This window comes from Suricata suricatta, chromosome 10 (assembly GCF_006229205.1).
Source record: "Suricata suricatta isolate VVHF042 chromosome 10, meerkat_22Aug2017_6uvM2_HiC, whole genome shotgun sequence".
Classification (NCBI taxonomy): domain Eukaryota; kingdom Metazoa; phylum Chordata; class Mammalia; order Carnivora; family Herpestidae; genus Suricata; species Suricata suricatta.
This window is the reverse complement of record NC_043709.1, coordinates 90,345,296-90,366,127: the sequence shown is the minus strand read 5'-3', so window position 1 is coordinate 90,366,127 and position 20,832 is coordinate 90,345,296. Positions and strand designations below refer to the sequence as shown.

The following is a 20,832-nucleotide window of genomic DNA, read 5'->3' as shown; positions in this document are numbered from 1 at the left end:
GGGCCAAAGAAATTCAATCACCCCCCAAAGGAATAAGGAATAAGGAAAAAGAATACCTTGATGCAGTTTGGTATTAAAGATATGCATGGGACCAATTACCTGTTAGAGAAGAGGCATGAAATATTTTAGAACCAGGTTTACCGGTCCCTTCAAGGGATGCTAGAGAGAAGAAAGTGTTGGGAGTGGGGAGAGAGACAATGGCGTAGTATAAGCAAATAAGTATTTTAAATACAAGAAATTACTAGAAAAAGGAGTATGAATTATGTATGTCCATTTGACAGAAGTCTGTGCCAGCTTTACCATCCCAGCAAATCATCTTGGTTCAACATATTTCAAAACAGCATACAACATGGGCTATATACATACCATGGGACAAAGAAAGAAGCTCATATCCACTTCTAGCTAACATAAAGAGAGGCAAATAGAGTCCATGTCTGACCTAACAAAATGGACTTATACTGGTATCTAAAATTCTCATTTTTGCAGAAGCGATGTGTAAAACTTAAAACAAAGGCTGGATATGTCATGTAACTTTACTAAACATAATCAACTTCTTTTATTCATAAATATTTGCTTAATGAGAAAAAAATAGCCTCATCATCTTGGGGTCAAGGAACGGCTACCAGAAATGCACAAAGTAATTCACTGCACAAGAAAAGCATGGAAGCAATTCTACCATCCCTTCCCCAACCCATTCTCACACTACCTTTTTCTTTAAAAAAAAAAAAAAAAAAAAAAAAAAAAAAGTCTTCAAAACAAACTTCAAAAATAACTGAGTATGCCATCAATCTTTTTTTTAATGTTTTTATTCATTTTTTTGAGAGACAGAGAAAGACTGTGAGTAGGGGATGGGTAGAAAGAGAGGGACACACAGAATCTGAAGCAGGCTCCAAGCTCCGAGCTGTCAGCACAGAGCCCAACTCGGGGCTCAACCCCACAAACTGTGAGATCATGACCTGGGCTAAAGTTGGACGTTTAACCGACTGAGCCACCCAGGATCTCCGCCATCAATCTTTAAAAAAGAAGTAAGATCCTCTAGTAACAATTTATTTGAGACGCATACAAGAATGAGTAACCAAAATGAGGAAACAAATTAAGTTTTCTTTTTGAACAAAAGTGCTTCTATGTTATGGATCTGGCAAAACTAGGGAGATAGATTTATGTATCTATCCCTCCTTCCTTCTCTCTCCAACCCCCAAACTTGTATACAAGCCTACTGTTATTTAAGCTAGCAGCATACACTATAACGCTCCAGTTGGGTAGTCAGAGCATGGAAAATTAGGTCACAAGCTTGCCACAGGGATTCCAATCATCTATCTGGCCAGTCTGTATAACTTCCTCCTCCCTGTGATTCTGTAATACACCGCCCAAAAGGCGAGATAAGGGGAAGGTTATCAGGGCTTTCTATAATAGCTACAAAATATTTGGTCCACATCGCCAACAATGTGGGAAAACTCAGGCACTTTTATCCTTCCGAAGTCAACATAGTAATATCAGTGCTTTGACAAATAATTATTGAGAACTTTCTTCGCACAGAAATTTTGTTTTTTAAAGTTCAATGCCAATCATGGCCCAACCCATATGTGCTGACTTACAACCTGAAAGCAATTCTGATCCTGTTTCCAAACAACTAAGCTCTTTGCAATGCAAATAAAGATGCTTTTTGAAATAGTTAATGAATTTTTCATTCATAGTAGCTAACTAGAAACACATGAGCCACACATTGTGGGGATCATTTCAATGGTGTGTAATTTGAGAGGTGTGTCAGAAAGCACTTTGCTCCACTAAAGGAGTTCACATTTTTCTTTCCTGCAAGTAAAATGCAAAGGCAGTGTTGCTTAACAGGGCAGTGTTAAAGTTACCCACATTCCAAATTCAAGATAAGAAATATTTCCCCATCTCTAACGACTAACACTTTACAACCAGCCTAAAGTCTTCAGCATGACTTCATTTTATGAATAATGGCTTCTTCATTCCTAAAAGTTTCCAGGGAAAAAAAAAAATTGAATAGTGTCTATAAAATAACACACACCCTACTTGTCTGATCTGATCTTAAATTAACACTGACAACTGAAAATCTGTCAAAGGGAGTACTGGCATATCACCATTTTCCCCAAAGTTGTGTATAAATAAACCTTCCTTTAGAGGAATTACTGTAAAATAAGTTATAATTTGTCATATGTTTTATAAATTCAAAATATCAATACATGTAAAAATTATAATACAAAACGTGAGTATCTTCACTCTCTTGGGAGTCAGAGCGAAGGAAGGAGAGAAGACCAAAAAGGCTGTTCTTTATTTCCCACATTTCTGACCATGTACCTAGAATTTGATTCTTACACTTTTACAGCTTCTTTTCATTTAGGCCTCTGACATCTGTATATTAAGTAAGGATAGAAACTGTAGCATCTTCATTATTTAGTAATACGTCTAGCACTTAATAGGCACTTATTATTTTTTTGGGGATTTCCTGATTGATATATAATTCCACTAACTGAAACAGAACTATTTTCTATTAAATAGAGCTATATATGTCTAAAACTATTCCATCAAGAAATTAAATTGGACTGAATTAAGTCAATGACTCTGCTACTAGTTTACCAAATCCCTGACCTCATACAACTATTTCATATATGCAGATCACAAGAAGAATTATTGGAAAGAGTTGAAATGGACCAAACAAGCTCCATCATCACTACAACAAACAAAACTCACCCTCACATATTAAGAACAGTTCCCTATGCATTTTATTATATTTAGTACACATTTGTGTACATATTCCTCTTCTACAATTTTCTTTTAAAAGAAATTTAGCCCCACTATTACCCTTTCCGGTGACTGCTATGGTTGACAGCGGTAATAAAACCTTACTGAGAGTAATTAGAGAGGGAAGAATAGGAAGCTGAAATGATTGTAGCTAGAAGCTTTTAAAAGTTCTTTCAGAAAAAAACCTCTTAGCTGAATTAGTTTCTTTCACCTTAAAAATTAAGCTATGTTCTCAAATCAGTCCCTTGCAAAAATCTACAGGCTCTTGTCTTCCTTGGGTAGAGAGAAAAATTCAGCAGGCTTAGATCAGCTACCTAGTCTAAAAAGCTTCCCCCCAAATTCTAATGTCCACACTCACCTAACAGAATCGATGTTAGCTAGAAAGATCTTGCAATATTAAGAATTTCCATGTTCTGAACCCAAAGCCTTTTCTTCTGCATTTGAATATTTAATATACCTTTCTATCACATAATACATTGTTCTTTACAGTGTGTACAATCCAAGTTTCCCAGATGGAGCTCACGAACATCACAGTGATGGTAAAAATGGCCTATAGGTTGCTGTGAAGCTGCAGTGTTTCTGTTCTTGTCGCACACACTAACTATACGATCTAGCAGATGCCACCACCACTGGTTTTCCCAATCATTTTACTACTTCCTCCATTAGTTTGGAGTCTTTTAGTTTGATCATATAAGTGCCTTTGAAAAAGACATATACAAAACAAAATAGAACTGGTAGCCATTAGGTGACATTATCTCCTATTCTCAGGTCTTCTATAGTACAGTAATAGCTCACAAATCCATACCCCAAATATTGCACTAACTCCCCGGCAGAGAGAGAAAACGGAAATAACTACTGGTTACAGATATAAGTAGAAGGGAGGAGGTCTTGGAAGTAAGATAAAGAGACTTTTATTCCTGTTTGAAGATCCTTTAGAAAGCCGTGGAGTATTTCAAATAACATTATTTTTTATATTATGTGATTTCACTTGAGATATATTTGAATTCAAATTCTAAAACTCCCTACAGTGTCAAGTGGATCATACAAAACAAAATGGAGAGAGAGAGAGAGAGAGAGAGAGAGCGAGCGAGCAAGAAAGAAGGAAAAGAGCAATCCAGTAGCATATATTCTAATATAGAAACAAAACCATAGTGGATCTTTCCTAATTAGTACAAAAACTGGTGTTAAAATGTATTCCCACTCAAGTTAATCACTGCTAACATATTCACTCTGGACACGATTTCATTATCTTCATAATGAGGCTTACTACTTCCAAAATAATTTACTTACTACAAAATAAGATAAAGGGTGATGAGGGTTTCAATCACTTCTTTGTTTGAGACCCTCTAGCAGCCTAAACCTTCAGGGTCTAACCACTATGAACGCCCCTTTATTCAGACTTCACTCTCCGTGACTGAGACCTCACCTGGCAGTGAGAAAAGGCTAGAACAGTAACTGGAAAGATAGCAAAGTCACGAAAGATACATTTTTCAACCTAGTCATCTGAGGATTGAAAAAAGCTGTCAGACACTGGGGCTAGAAGGTGGGATAAAACAGGGATGCGGGAAACAAGAGGGGGAAGAGGTGTCAAGAGAAAACCCGCACTGTCATTTACCTCCTCCAAAATTTTTATGACTATATTCTTGATGAGACCATGGAAAACAGCAAGACTTAAGATAATTTTGAAAAATGTGAAATACAGCCAAGTGCATGGATTTTATAGTAAATGGTGCTGAAACTTTCTGTTTCAGTAATTTGGGTAAGAAACATAAACAATTTAAAATAATATAGAAAGAAATGATGAAGCTTCAAACATTTTATTCTGTAACTCTACAAAAAGCAAATATCCTAATATACAAAAATATTGAACTGATCCACCATTCCTAAATTTAAATGAAGCTATAATTTTTTATATTATCTTGTTTTCTTATTCTTTATACATTATTCAAGCTTGGCTATCATTGATTAGTCACTTAAAAATAGAAGAGATGAGATATTAAGTAAATCTGTAAATTAATGCACATCTACTTTAAATATTTAGAGGGCTATTTTCCTCAGTTATTAAAAACACCCTCTTTAATATAAATTCTTTAGGCATACATAATAATTCCACACCTTTACATGCATAAGTATCATGTGAATAATGCTACAAGTTTTGGCCCAACGACTAGATTTTTATCACAGAAAGAATTCCATTGCTCTTAAATTATTCAGAATCTAACAAGGCCCCACAAAAGAGCTAAATAAAAGAACTACTAAATAAAAGAACTGGTTGGCTTAGTCAGTTAAGTATTCGAGTCTTGATTTTGGCTCAGGTCATGTCTCACCATTGTGAGATCAAGCCCCACATATGGCTATGCTCTGGGAGTGAAACCTGCTTAAGATTTTCTCTCTCTTTCTCTCTCTCAAAAAAAGTTAAAATAAAAAAATTGCATATAGTAAAGTTACCTTTTAAAAATAAATAAATAAACTACCAATAAAATTAATGTTTTGTCTTGACTAAATAATTCAGAGATGTAAAAAAACAATAATAACAACACTAGCTGTGGTATATGGTACTGAAACAGATTATACATCACAAGTTTTAATAATGAAGAGAAACATGCTAAAATAAGAAATACAGCTCCATCTGAAGACAAGGTTTCTGAGTAACATTTTTTCCCTTACATTAGAGAGTAATATTCTTAAATTTCAATATACAGTTGGTTATAAAACAATTAAAGTTTTAAAAAAATCCTGAAAAGGGAAATTGGAAATCACATACATGCATACAAACAGGGGCACCTGGGTGGCTCAGTCAGTTGAGTGTCCGACTTCAGCTCAGGTCATGATCTCACTGTTTGTGGGTTCGAGCCCCGCGTCGGGCTCTGTGCTGACCGCTCAGAGCTTGGAGCCTGCTTCCGATTCTGTGTGTGCCTCTCTCTCTGCCCCTCCCCTGCTCATGATCTGTCTCTCTCTGTCTCCCAAAAATAAATAAATGTTAAAAAAAATTTTTTAAAAACATGCATACAAACATAAGCTGAGCATGCTATTAAGGGGGGGAGTCTATACATAAAGTAACGTTCTATTTTCTTGCATTTATTAAAGTCTTTATCATCACAAGTATATCTTTCTTCATTTTTAAGTCAACATACTTAAAATCACCTTATTTTACGTTCGTGTCCTAAAAGTACCATTAACTTCAAATGTCAAAACTATTATAGAAAATTAAACTGCACTCAATGTCTTTTCAAAGTGACAGATGTCACCCACACTTTTCTTTGTGGATTTGTTTTGCTGCTTGTACTTTTTAAAATATTTTATTTCAGGGTACCTCAGTGGCTCAGTCAGTTAGTCGTTCAACTTTAGCTCATGTCATGGCCTTGGCCTTATAGTTTGTTAGTTGGAGCCCCGTGCTGGGCTCTGCACCAACAGCTTGGAGCCTGGAGCCTGCTTCTGACTCTGTGTCTCCCTCTCTCTCTCTCTCTGCCCCTCTCCTGCTCACACTCTGTCTCTCTGTCTCTCAAAAAATGAATAAACATTAAAACATATTTAGCAAAAAAATAAAATATCTTATTTTCTAGTGAAAAACAAAAACAAATACAATTTCAGAAAACATTACAAAAACAAGAATCAGCAAAAAAATAAAACCCCACAGTGCTTAACAATCACAAACATTGTATTTCAGACACTGGAAACATACTATTGTTGCTTTAAACCAATAAAGATACCAATAATACACATGTATTTCTAGAATAAGGAATAATATTCTAACAGTGATATTCTAATAGAAATGTAACATTTTAATGGTGCTAAGAGTTTCTAAATAAAATGAAGTTCATATCAGTAGTCTTTAATAATGGATTTTGGGGGCATCAGGGTGGCTCCATCAGTTAAGTACTGACTTCTGCTTAGGTCTTGATCTCGGGGTCCATGAGTTTGAGCCCCCGCCCTCCTCCCCCACTCCTGGCATCTGGCTCTCTACTATCAGTACAGAGCCTGCTTTGGAGTCTCTGTCCCTCCCTCATGCACGCTCTCTTCTCTCTCTCTCTCTCTCAAAAATAAACATTTTTTAAGAAACAGACTTTAAAAAATGTTTTCCTATGCTTTTTGGTTTTTAGTTTTTTTGATTATTGTTGAAGAATAGTTGATGTACAATATTACATTAGTTTCAGGTATACAACACAGTCAACATTTATATACATTATGAAACAACTAACCACAATAAGTCTAGTTACCTTCTGTCACCATACACAATTATTACAATATTATTGGCTATATTCCCAATACTGTACTTTATATCCGCATGACTTATTTTAAACTGAAAGTTTATACCTCTTCATCCCCTTCACTTATTTTGCCCCCCACCATCATCCTCCACTCTGGCAACCACCAATTTGTTCTCTGTGTTTATAAGTCGGTTTCTGATTTGTTTTGTTCATTCATTTGGTTTTTAGATTCCACACATAAGAGAAAGCATACAGTATCTGTATTTCTCTATCTGGTTTGTATCACTTAGTATAATACTCTTTAGGTCTATCTATGATGTTACAAATGTCAAGATTTCATTCTTTCTATGGCTGAGTAATATTCCATTGTATTTATATACCATATTCATTCATCTAATGGTGGACACTTAGGTTGCCTCCATATTTTGGCTACTGTAAAGAATGCTGCCGTGAACATACAAGTACATGCATCTTTTTGAATTCGTATTTTCATTTTCTTCAAATTAATACCCAAAATTGGAATTACTGATCCAGTAATTGTCTGCACCAATTTACATTCCCTCCAACAGTGAACAAGGATTCCCTGTTCTCCACATCCTCACCAACACTTACTATTTCTTGTCTTTTTGTCATTCTGAGAGGTCTGAGATGATAACCTCATTGTGGTTTTCATTTGCATTTTCCTGATGATTAGTGACGGGCATCATTTCATGGGTGTGTTGGCCATTTGCATGTTCTTGGGAAAGTATCTATTCAGGTCCTCTGCCCTTTATTTACTGGTATTGTTTGGCGGGGGGGTTGGTGTTGAGTTGTATTAAATTTTTCGTATTTTTTGATATTAACCTCTTGTCAAATATATCATTCACAAATATCTTTTTCTCTTCAGGAGACTGCGTTTTCTTTTTGCTGGTTTCCTTTGCTATGCAAAAACTTTTTAGTTTGATGTAATCGCACTTGTTTCTTTTTGCTTTTGCTGCCCTTGCCTGAGGAGACAAATCCAAAAAACATATTGTTAAGACTGATGTCTAAGAGCTTACTACCCTATGTTCTCTTTTAGGAATTTTATGGTTTCGGGTCTTACATTTAGGTCTTTAGTCCATTTTAAGTTTATTTTTGCATATGGTATAAGACAGTGGTCCCGTCTCATTCTTTTGCATGTAGCTATCCAGTTTTCCCAACACCATTTATTGAGAAGACTGTCTTTTCTCCATTGCACATTCTTGCCTCCCCCTGTTGTAGATCAACTAACCGTATGAGTGTAGGTTAATTCTGGCCTCTCTATTCTGTTCCATTGACCTATGCATGCAAATTTTGTGCCAATATCATACTGTTTTGAATACTAGCTTTGCAGTACAGTTTGAAAGTGTGATGCCGTCAGTTTTATTCTTCTTTCTCAAGACTGCTTTGGCCATTTGGAGTCTTTTGTGGCTCCATATAAATTTTAAGATTATTCGTTCTGTTTCTGTAAAAAATGCTATTGGTGTTTCGACAAGGATTGCACTGAATCTAAATATTGCTTAGGGTGGTATGGACATTTCAAAAATATTAACTCTTCCAATCCATGAACATAGGCTGTCTTTCCATTTGTCTGTGTTTTCTTTAACCTCTTTCATCCATGTTTGGTTGTTTTCAGTATACAAGTCTTTCACCTCTTTAGTTAACTTTATTACTTAGTAATAAACTATTGCTATTATAAATGGAACTGTTTTTCTAATTTCCTTTTCAGATGGCTTGTTCTTAGTATATGAAAACAAGACTGATTTTTGTTTGTTGATTTTGTATCCTGCAAATTTACTGAATTCGTTTATCAGTTCTAACAGTTTTTTTATGGAGTCTTTGGAGTTTTCCATATATAGTAACATGTTATCTGCAAATAGTGACAGTTTTACTTACTCCTTTCCAATTTGTATGCTTTCATTTTTTTTATCTGATTTCTGTGACTAAGACTTCCAATACCATCCTGATTAATAATAGTGAAAGTAGGCAACCCTGTCTTTTTCCTGATCTTAGAAAAAATGCTTTCAATTTTTCACAGTTGAGTACGATGTTAGTTGTATCTCTGTCATATATGGCCTTTGTTAGGTTATAATATATTCCCTCTATACCATTTTGTTGAGAATGTTTATCATTAATGAAATGTTGAATTTTGTCAAAAGCTTTTTCTGCATCTATGTAGTTGATTATGTAATTCTTACTCTTCATTTTGTTAATATTGTGTATCATGCTGATGAATTTGAAGATACTAAAATATTTTTGCATTCCTAGACTAAATCCCACTTTATCCAGGTATAGGACCCTTTTAATGTATTATTGAATTTAGTTTGCCAAGATTTTGCTGAGAATTTTTGCATTTATGTTCATCAAGGATACTGATCTGTTATTTTGTTTTTTTGTAGGGTCTTTAACTGGTTTTGGTAACAGGGTAATGCTGAACTTACAGAATGTATTTGTAAACACTTCTTCCTCTTCAACTTTTTGGAATAGTTTGAGAAGAACAGGTATTAACTCTTCTTTAAATGTTTGCTAAAATGCAACTGTGAAATAGTCTGGTCCTGGACTTTGCTCCTCTCTTTAAATATAAACTTCTCTTCTCTCTACTGATGTCCATTTATTTCTATTTGGTCTTTCCATTTTTTTCTTCTCCCTTATATTAAAAACACAATTTTTCAACCGTAGAACTCTAACCTACTATCAAGCACATAATTCATTCACTTAAATTATTTCAGCACATTTCTAAGTATTATGTTCAGGTTCTGCCCAGAAACTATTCGTGGCTCTTAGAATTCTGGATTGGCTCAAACAGGACTAGATGGTGCCTTTGCGGGATGTTACATTCTAATGTTGCGTATGCTACTAAACATATGCATGGTTTGAGACAGAAGCTCTTATTTCACTTAAAAACACACAAGTCCTCTTTCTTAATATAATCACTTGAGTGTCACAGGACTGGGTTAAAGAAAAAACACACACAAGAATTTATCTACTACATAAAGGACTATATTTAGAAAGTCCTATGATTAGAAGAGGAGATTCATGCAATCCTTAAAACAGGTTTGGAATTCTTCTCCTCTCCTACTATGATGCAATGAATACTCTATTGTATTGTTACTTACAAAAATGAAAAATAACTGGTTATTCAGTTCTTTCTAATATTCCTGTAGGCTCTGTGAGAATGTACAGAATTTCCCACTACTTCCATCATGTCCACCCATTCTGCACATCAAATATATTCATCTTTCTGTCTGGAATGCCCTAGAGTCCCACCTCATACACTTATTTTTGGCCTCAAAAATTCATCCTATGGACCTCCAGGGTGTCATGCTAAGCGAAATAAGTCAGGCAGAGAAGGACAGATACCATATGTTTGCACTCATAGGTCTAACAGGAGAACAGGAGAAACCTAATGGAGGACCAGGCGAAGGGGAAGAGGGAGAGAGAGTTGGGGAGAGAGAGGGACGCAAAACTTAAGAGACTACTGAATACTGAAAATGAACTTGAGGGTTGAAGAGGTGGGGAGAAAAGAGGTGGTGGCGATGGAGGAGGGCACTTGTGGGGAAGAGCACTGGGTGTTGTATGGAAACCACTTGACAATAAACTACTTAAAAAAAAATCATCCTATAAAACTCAAATGTCACATTCTCCAATAGAGCTTTTTCTGATTCCTCAGCCACAGTGAGCCTCTCCTCTTGTCTACCTGCTGAAATACACATTTTTTTTTCATTTAACCTACCCCCAACAATCATGTCAAATAAGTACTATTATCATTTCCATTCACTAAATAAGAAAATTGAGGCAGATAAGGTCCCTCTGATTTCAAAGTCCACTGTTTGCTTGCTTAGTTACTTAATATATACTCTCATTAGTTCCACATTCTACTGAAATGGTTGTCTCCATTCTCTGGGTTCCCTGAAGACAGAAGGCAGAGATCCTGTCTCATTCATCTTTGTATTCCCAGTGTCTCCAACAGAGCAGATACTCAACTAATGCTCAATAAATGATGAATGAATGAATAAATGAAATGTAATAATGTTCATCTTCCTCTGGGAGGAAAACTCAACTCCTTCTAACTGTTCTTCTATAAGAAGTGTGATACGAAGTGCTAATTTCCATTCAACAAACATTTTGTGAGTATCTATTCTTTGTGATATGCTGTGCTTAAAGGTGATGGAGTTTAGTTCCCTGCCCTCAAGAAACTTGCAATTCAGTGGGAGAAAGGTATAAACAATTAGTTAATTCTACTATTACGTGTTTTATTTTTCCTAACTCCCACAAGTTCCTCACTTTAAAGGAATCTCATTCTTTATAACCATGTTCCAATAACTCACGTTTCTTGTGTCAAAAAGATGCAAATCAGTCAACAGAAAAAAAAAATTTTAAGAATCTCTATGTATCTCAAAAACACAATTTTGAACCATTCTCATTTATCTCAGTGGTCATTTAAGTAGAGGATAGTTTTAAAGAAAAGAATAAAGTCAAAGACTCCCTGATACTATCCTTGCATTTTTTTCTTTTATGAGAGACCACATGGCCAACTGGAAAGTTCTAGAGTCAGAAAGATCAAAGTTTATATCCTAACTCTGTCCATTTCTCCCCATATGGACCATAGACAAGTCACTTTTATCTTCTGAGCATATTTCTTACCCAAAATACAGAAATAAGGAAACGTGCCTTAAAGGCCTCTCTTGTGAGTTTTAGGAGATAATGTATATAACACCTGACACACCAAAGCTGCTACTTTTACTGTGTCAGACCTCACTAGAGGCTTTTTGAAAACTAATTAATGGTTCTATCTATAGCATAACAATTTAAAAAAAACACTTCTGGCCCCACCCATTGTCAATAATACAAAGAGTCTATTGAAAGAAAGGTACTTGAAAACAGCTACTTGTGGCAAGCAGAGCAGCAGGAGAGAAGACTCAAGACCATACAGTTAAGTCAGTACAAAACATCATCTGCCTCTTCTCACCACATACCTTGTAAATCAGTTATTTCAGCTCCTCTTTGTGAAAAAGAAAACCTTATAATTATTTCTTACGGTTCTAAAAGACCTAAAAGAACTGACAGATGTTACTCTGGATTAACAATTCCATCTTTCACAAAAAAGAATCTCTTAGTGAGGAAGAGGGAAATGAAATATGTACAATGTCCAGGAACTAATCTCAACACACAGTCTGTGTATTACCACGTTTTAGTTTCCAAGTCAGTTCTAAACTGTTTCTTTTAAACAGTTTTGTAGAATGTGTTTTTAAAAATCAAATAACACTTTGCTTTCAATTCTAAACTCAATTTATTATCTACTTGGCTTAAAAATCTCATTTACTTGATACTGGTACAACTGAAAGTCTATGCGCAAACAAAGTGAATCCAGACACAGACCTCCCACCTTTCACAAAAATAAACAGAATGGATCACAGACCTAAATATAAAATGTAAAATTATAAAACTTCTAGGGGAAAAAAAGGATAAAATCTAGGTGGCCTTGAGTTTGACAATGAATTTTTCAATACGACACCAAAGGCTACCCATGAAATTGATATGCTGGCCTTTAATAAAATTTAAAACATTTGTTCTGAAAAGACACTGTTAAGAGAATAAAAAGACAAGCCAGCCTGGAAGAAAATATCTGATACATATCTGATAAAGTGCCTGTATCAAAAAAATATGAAGAATTCTTAAAACTTAACAATAAGAAAACAGATGAGTTAAAAAGTGGTCAAAAGTTCAAAACAAATTATCTCCCCAAAGAAAATATATAGAAGACAACAGCATATATAAAGCATATATTAATGTCATTAGGAAGCCGCAAATTAAAGCAACAATGCGATGTCACTACACCTACTGGAATGCATATAATCCAAAAAACTAATAATAGAAAACATTGACAAGGATGAGAAGTAACAGAAGTATGCATTAATTGCTGATGGAAATGCAAAATGGTATAGCCCTTCAGGCAATATCGTATAAAGCTACCAATAATCTTATATGATCCAGCAATCATGTTCCTAAGTTATCTACCCAAATGATCTCAAATCTTGTGTCTACACAAAAACTTGCCCATGAATATTCATACCAGCTTTGTTCAGAGTTGCCAAAACCTGGAAGCATCCAAGATGTCCGCCAATGAATGAACAGATACAAAAACTGTGAAACACCCATACAATGCAGTATTATTAAGTGATAAAAAGAAATGAGCTATCAAACCGTAAGAAAACATGAACGAACCTTAAATGCATATTGACAAATGGAAGAAGCCAGTCTGACAAGGCTGTGTGATTCCAATTGGAAAAGATAAAAGACTATAGGGACAATAAAAAAAAAAAATCAGTGGTTGTCAGGGGGAGTGGGTTAAGGGAGTGATACATGAAGCACAGGGGTTTTCTAATGTATGACATCTTGATACTATTATGACAGATACTTGAAATTATGCATCTGTCAAAACCCACAGAACCTTATAGGATGAAGAGTTAACTTTAATGTATGCAAAGTTTTAAAAAGTCATTTAGTAGGAAGGGAGGAATCCAGGATGGAATGGAGATTGTAACAAAAGAATCTGACTATTATAAAGGCATGCAACTACCTCACACTACATGGGATAGGAGAAAAAGGAGTAGAATCTGTAAACTAAATGCAAAAGAAACAGCAGGAGAGCACTGTACTCTCCTTGATAAAGTTGCTTCCTACTCTCTGTAAAGAGAGTAAAGTTGACAATTTCAATACTGCTATACATATGTAACAGGGCTGAACAATTAAACAAATGGATGGCAGATGGTGGGATCCAGGTTACTTCTCAGTTAGAATAAGTTTACAGATAAGCAAGTAGAGGAGACAAGAGCGATCGATACATGTGGAAATGGGGTAGGCAGAGTCATAGACATCCATACAAATTCGTATTTTGCTTAATATGGATAAAAGAATTACAAAGAAAATAAATATATTTATATATAAATAAATGTGTATATATATGTATATATATATATATGTAGTATACATAAGTGTATATACAGAGGTTGGTTTACATGCATATATTTCCTGCTCTGTAGATGAGAAAGTCTAGACGCAAGGACACCCTGGTAGCAATAAAAACCAAACACCCAAATCCTGGCTTCTAATACTCCTTTCCCAAGGAAATGAAACAGATTCTTTCTGGCTGATTCTAAGACTGAGACAGGAAATGGAAATATAAAAGATGAGCCTGGAGCATCTGTTAATGCCAGAAAATAAAGAAATGACTTTAAGTTTATTTATTTATTTTGAAGACTATATGTGTATATGTGTGTGTGGGAGAGAGAGAGAGAGATGGGGACAAGGAGAGAAAACATGAATTGGGGAAGGGAGGAAGAGAGGAGAAGAGAGAAAAAGAGAGAGAATCCCAAGCAGGCTTGGAGACAACAGTGTGGAACTCAACGCAAGGATCGAACTCAGGAACTGTGAGATCATGATCTGAGTGCAAATCAAAAGTTGGATGTTTAACGGACCCACCCAGGCGCCCCAGGAAATGATTTTAAAAAAGAACTCACATTAATGGAGATACGTCATAGGAACACAGAACCAACTAAATGCACACCCAATGACGAAAGCTGAAACAATGTGAGCAAAAAAATAAAGTAATACTGGACTATAACCCGAAGTATAAAAAATGAATATCCATGAGTACAGGCCAATATAAGTATAAATGATTGAGTAAATACATAGATGAAAAGAAAAGAAAAATCTGCCACGCAGAAGATTTCTAAATACATTACAGAGATACCCCACCCTCAAGCAGGAGAAGTAAAACTCTCCACTCTTTCAGTGTGGACTGTGCACAGTGACTTCCTTCTAAAAGTACAGCATGGAAAGAAGGGTAACTTTTCAGCGCAGAAACCGAACAAACACTAACTCAGCCAGGTGATCAACATCAGTATCCATAGTGATAAGTCCGGATCCATAGATGTAACAGAAATAGTATTGCTACCTCTGTGATCTTCCTTTCAGAAACCCAAAACCCCAGTTGGATCATGAGAACAAAGTCAGACTAATTCCAATAGAAAGGCATTCTACAAAACACCAATACTCCTCACAACTGTGAAGGTCATCAAAAACAAGAGAAGTCTAACAAACTGTCATAGCTAAAAGGGGCCTAAGGAGATCTGACAACTAAGTGTAATGTGGTATCCTGAAACAGAAAAAGAACACCAGATAAATACTGAGGAAATCTAAGTATGAACTTCAGTTAGTAAAAATGTACCAACACTGGTCATTAATTTTAACAAATACTAGTATGTAAGATGTAATAAGAGATGAAATTGAATAACAGTGTATATAAGAAGCCACTGTACTATTTTTATACTTTTTCTGTAAATCTAAAACTGATCTGAAAAATAATATATATGTATGTATTTTAAATACCATCTAAGAATGTACCTAAAAATCACTGAAGAGGTTGTTGTGAAGTAGTGAAAAACTTCACACTTTCCCTGAGTACATCAAAGTTAAAATGTTTACAACCATTTTGCTACAGATTTTTTCTTAGGAAAATATTTTCAATCACTAACAGCTGCAAACAATTTCATGCAGTAATTCCCAGCAGGGATGTACTATAGCTGAAGTACTTTAACTAAAATTCCACTTTTCCCATTATATACCATTGCAGATGTCTTAAAGTTTGTAACCTATCATTAACTTATGTTCTGTGATGATCCAAACAACTACCAAATACATTTAATACAACTCAGAAAAGCTAACCTAAATTTTATATCAAGGAAATCAGTGCTAAAATACTCATCCAACAAAATTTTAAGCATCTAAAGACAGACCTTGAGAAAAAACTATCCTCTTATCATGGATACTATGTTTCCTTATACAAACCATGGTTCAAGTGAGCTGCTACAGAATTAAAATAGGCAAATGAAGACAACAGGAGAGTCAGGAGAACAATAAAAGGTAGTGGGGAACATGTGCAGTATAGCATAAGAAAAGCAAGGGTCTAGGATATGAAGTGGACCAAATAAATGCTGAAGGCAAAGAGTAGGGAGCCCATGTTCTAGCACTGAAAAGCACTAATTACTGAAAAGTATCAGCATAGATAAAAAATTGAAAACAGGAAAAATTAAAAACAAAATGAATTATTTTCATCCAATCAGAAACAAGCAAGGTGATCAAAATTAGACTCCTGATAGAGAACAAACCAGAATAAACAAACCATGTTGAAGAATCACCACAAATACAACTTGAAGTATTCTCCCACCATTAATAAAAGGCTGAAAATTACTATATGATGATATCCAATGACAAGTGGAAGAAAAAAGATTACAAAAAGAATGTACCAAATATTATGAAGAGTGGTTATTTCAGACCATTGGAATTAAAAGTAATTTTTCTTTTTTTTTCTGCTTCTTCATTTTCTGAAGTGAATGACTTGTGGAATTTTAAAAAGTCTTAATCTATGAATTCTGCACTAAAGGCATCTTATACAATGCTCTTACATTTGTAATACAGTCTGCCTGTTGATGGCAATTCCATAAACTGCATTATTTTTCTCATTGTAGGTCAAAGTATGAGCCCATAACCAAAATTTTTTCACAATAGCAACTTAAGAACTATACTAACTATAATTTGTCCAAAAAACTCCAATCCCAAATCGAAAATCTATAGTAGGTGAGAGAGGATGACACTGACTTTAATTTCAATGACCACTTGTTCTACATTTAGTGCACAGCTTCCAAATCCCAAGTCGCTGTAGAATGGTATCCTCTGGGAGGAAATAAATTAGAACCAACACACAACAGAGCTACTTTGGTGTTAAGTGTATAACCAAATATATACATATACATACACAGTCTTCTGGGAATCCTACTTCTCCTATCTCCCAAAAGAATAACAATGCCAAAACCAAACTATTCGCATGCATCTGAAACCAGGTTGTATCTAAACTCCTAAGAGAGTAGCTATTCCTCTTACTCTGAGACCAAAACTGAAACCTTCAAAAGAAAAGCAGTAATACGTTTCACTGAAATATATTCTGTAAAGGAGAATCCCGATTCCTAATGCTCTACCACCCGAGACATCTATGGATTTCAGATCCCAATACCACAGCGTCCTACCCACAAGGAGATTCCAGCAGTACTCTGGGTACTACGGGAAGAGAAGGATTTGAGAAACAACGCGAAGGAAGAGAACAATCCGTGCAAAGACTTTGCGTTCAGCTAATCCTTGGAAGGAAAGTAGGAAGAGCGACCAGAAAAGAAGCGAGCCGGCTCTTCACAGATGGGGAAATCCACTCCAAAGGGATTAACTGACAGAGACACCAGAAAGGCTATCTTTGAAAAGTAAGATGGTGAGTAGAGTGTAACAAACTAAGAACGGAAAGTCAACAGGAAGGAATCAGGAGGGACAACTACTCAAAAAACAATGAGCTATCTTAATTTGAAGGGGTATGCGATGGCGGGACCTTGTCTCAAAGTGTCAAACTGAAAAGACACCCTCCCTGTGAGGGTGGGGAGGGTAGCTCTCGAAACCTCAAGCCTAAAATAGGCCGTGAGAATACCCGTTGTGTAGTCGCCCCGCGGACCAGACAAGCGCAGGTGTATGTGCGGAAGCTCAGGTTACCAGGAACTATTGCAAGGACACGATGAATCTTCCCAGCCCAGCCCTCCCGGAGCCCCGGGACCGGCGGGCGGCGCGGGGCGGCTGGGCGCACCGCCTCCGGGCGCACGGACGCGCTCGGGTAGCAGCGCCCTGGCACACCTGGCTCCCACCACCAGTTGAAAGCAGTCAAAGTGAATGAAAGCGGACGCGGCGCCTGGCACCGCTCCATCCAAGCACACAAAGGCGGATTTTTTAAATCGGGGCTGAATCCAAACTCCCAACCCCCGGCCGGCGCCTTTCGCCCAAGGGTCTCTTACCTCGGAACCGCCCTCGGGGCCGTGGCTGTCCCCGGAGACGCTTCGAGCCCGGACGAGGCAGGAGGCGGCCAGGAGAAAGCCCGGGTCCTGGACCACGCCCTTCCAATCCTCCGCAAGCTGCCCAGCCGCCGTCTGCGCCCGGCAGAAGAGGAGCGATCTCCCGGGCGAGCACAGCGCTCGCCTAGCGCTGGGCAAGACCGCCGCGTCCGCCGCCGCCTGTGAAGTCTGGAGCTGCCCGCCCGCTCACCCGCTCGCCGCCAAAGCCAGCGGAGCGCCGCGCATGCCCAGTACCCCTGCGAGGAGCGAGCGAGAACGCGCGCGCGCGCCTCGCGCGGCCGGAGCGGGCTCCACTCTCCGGGTCTTGCGGACAGCCGAGCCGCGGAGTATCTGGTCGACCCCTGCGCTGGAGGCGGTGGGGCCGGGTGGGCGGGAGAAGGGCGGGAGGAAAGAAGGCAAGATGCCGCGCTAAGTTATCTAGGCCATCAAAGTCAGACCAGAGTTCCCAGCTGCGGACGGGTTTCGAGAAGTGCCCCAGCTGGACAGACTAGCAGCTGGGAGACGCGGGGAAGGGAACCGAGCGTGTGGAGAGGTTCCCCTCCGGGCAAGGGTCGATGCCCCGGGCCACGGGAGTTCCCAGTTACACCGCCCCGGGTCCTGGTTCCCAACTGCTCGCCAGTATCCTACGGGCAGTAAGCCGGCCGCGCCCAACGACCCGCCAGCCTTCGTCACTCTTCTCGCGGCCCTCCCACCCATTTTCCCCCTTTTGTCGCTCTCCTCTTGTTTTGTCTCAATTCATGCCACCAACTGGTGACACCCAAGAGCCTTCGTTTGGTCCTCCAAACGAAGGACTCCAGCCAACAAGCCCAGACTCGCTTCGCAAGGCTGCCTTGGATCCCATTCTTCTCGTTGCTCTTGCCAAGAGCCTGATGTGGTTTGAAGTGGTGGAGACTTGACTGAATGCTTCTTGTAACTTAACCAACCCTCATAATTGTTGCCTCCTCCATGAGCAGTTCAGGAGACGCTAAATGAGAAGCCCTTTAGTCTTCTAGCGTTAGTTTGCCGTACTCTTGAAACACTCCTTTGTCATAGCTACGCCCCCTTCCTGTTCTAACTTCTTTAAAGGCAATTGATGCTCAGAAATTAAAGAAGATAAACTTGGTTAAAAGACAGTAGACCTGCTTGCTTTGTGGAACAAGGGAAAAGACGGCGCAGTCAGAAGAAAGCAAGGATTCACACCAAGGTGAAAATTAAAACCATTATAACCATTATGCTAAAAGTTCAAATAAATGTTAAGTCCAGACCCCTATCATAAGTGGAAATCCACTCTTCATAGTTCCACCATATCATCATCCACTTAAAGTTTTACAATGCTGTAAATCTTTATTTTTATCAATATTATGAGTAATCATGATTATTGAGTTTTTACATATGCCAGGAACTAAGTAATTTTTACGTATTATTTCTAATCCTTAAAATGAGATAGGCTTTATTATCCCTATTCAACAGGAGAATAAAGCTCAGAAGTAAGCCAATGCTGATGCCAGAATTAAAATCCAGGTCTGCTTAACAAGTCTGTAATCATTTGATTTCTGAACATCAGTTCAACTTCCCTTCACTTACCCCACTGGTGCTGATTCTGACCCCTAGGAATGAACTGATAATATTCTTTATAGACGTTGCAAGCCTTGAAATATTTGAAGCAAACCTCTAGGTAGCTATCAGAATACCTACTATTTTTCCATTCTTCAAATGTAGATCTTTGATTATTTGTCAAATGGAATGAACTCTCATAACCACACTCTTTACCCTGCTTTGAATGTCCTTTGACTTTTCCTTTTCTTCTCAAATTGTGCACTCAAGAGAACACAACAGGGGCCCTTGCCTGGCTCAGATGGTGAAGCGTAGGACTCTTGGTTTCAGATCAGGTCATGGTCTCACAGTTAGTGATTTCTACCCCCACATGGCATCAGGCTCTGAGCTGACAGCAGGGAGCCTGCTTAGGATTCTCTCTCTCCCTTTCTCTCTGATCCTCCCCTGCTTACTTGCTCTCTCTTTCTCTCGAAATAAACAAATAGACTTTAAAAAGAGAGAAAGAACACAACATTCAAATACTGTGAACCAAGAACTTTGTCACAAAGTAATCTTCTTGATTACTTTGATCCAAGTCTTTTTGATCCAAGCATACATACCCTGTCAATAAGATATGCCAAACTTGTGTTAGGTTTTTCTTTTAGCAAATATATTACCTTGAGTTGAACAAAGCATCCTCGTCTATCTTAAATAGACTACAATTAAACCATACTTCCACATTACATAGTCTATATTTCTATAATTGCACATGCTTATACCCAATTTTTGTCTTTAATCCATACTAAATTTTATCTTGTTTGTTTCAAGACATAATTTCAGATTTAAAAATCTTATTAGTGATCACTTTTAACTTATAGTATCGGTAAAATTAATGAACATGGCTTCTTTGTTTCCACTTAAATCTAATAAAATGTATATAAAACAGGCTGAGAAAAGACCCTTGTAGCGCACCACCAAGAATAACCTCCAAGATAATAATAAGTCATGAACCAACACTTTTCAAGATCAAGCATTTTCTTTAATGCAATCATACTATAACCAGCAAGGAGTTTATGAAAAGTTTTCTAAATGCTTTACTGAAATGAAAATTCACTGTCTCTAGCGTCCCTAAATATACCAGTCCAAGTACTTATTAAAGAAAGAAAAGGGGGAAAAAAGCAAATCTAGTTAAACTGGATCTGTCTTCAAATTAACCTATTCTGACATCAATGATCTCCATCACCTTTTCTAAGTGCTTGGAACCATTATTAATAATCTCTTTAATACTTTCCTAAGAACTGGTTGAACTTACCTGTTTATAGTGCTAACTATGTACAAGATTCTCCTTTCTGAAAATCTCACTTGTTAATGTTGCTATGTGGGATGAAAATGATGCAGGAAAGAAT

General features: G+C 37.4%; 1 protein-coding gene across 2 annotated transcripts in view; it reads right to left on the bottom strand.

Annotated features, from left to right (window-relative positions):
* EPS8 (epidermal growth factor receptor pathway substrate 8) overlaps positions 1 to 18,063 on the bottom strand; it is a 182,777-nt gene extending 164,714 nt beyond the window's left edge. For both annotated transcript variants that reach the window (XM_029955602.1, XM_029955604.1), the window contains exon 1: positions 17,858 to 18,063. The gene's annotated coding sequence lies outside the window, so the exon portion shown is untranslated. The remainder of the gene's footprint in view (positions 1 to 17,857) is intronic.
* Positions 18,064 to 20,832: the final 2,769 nt, after the last annotated feature.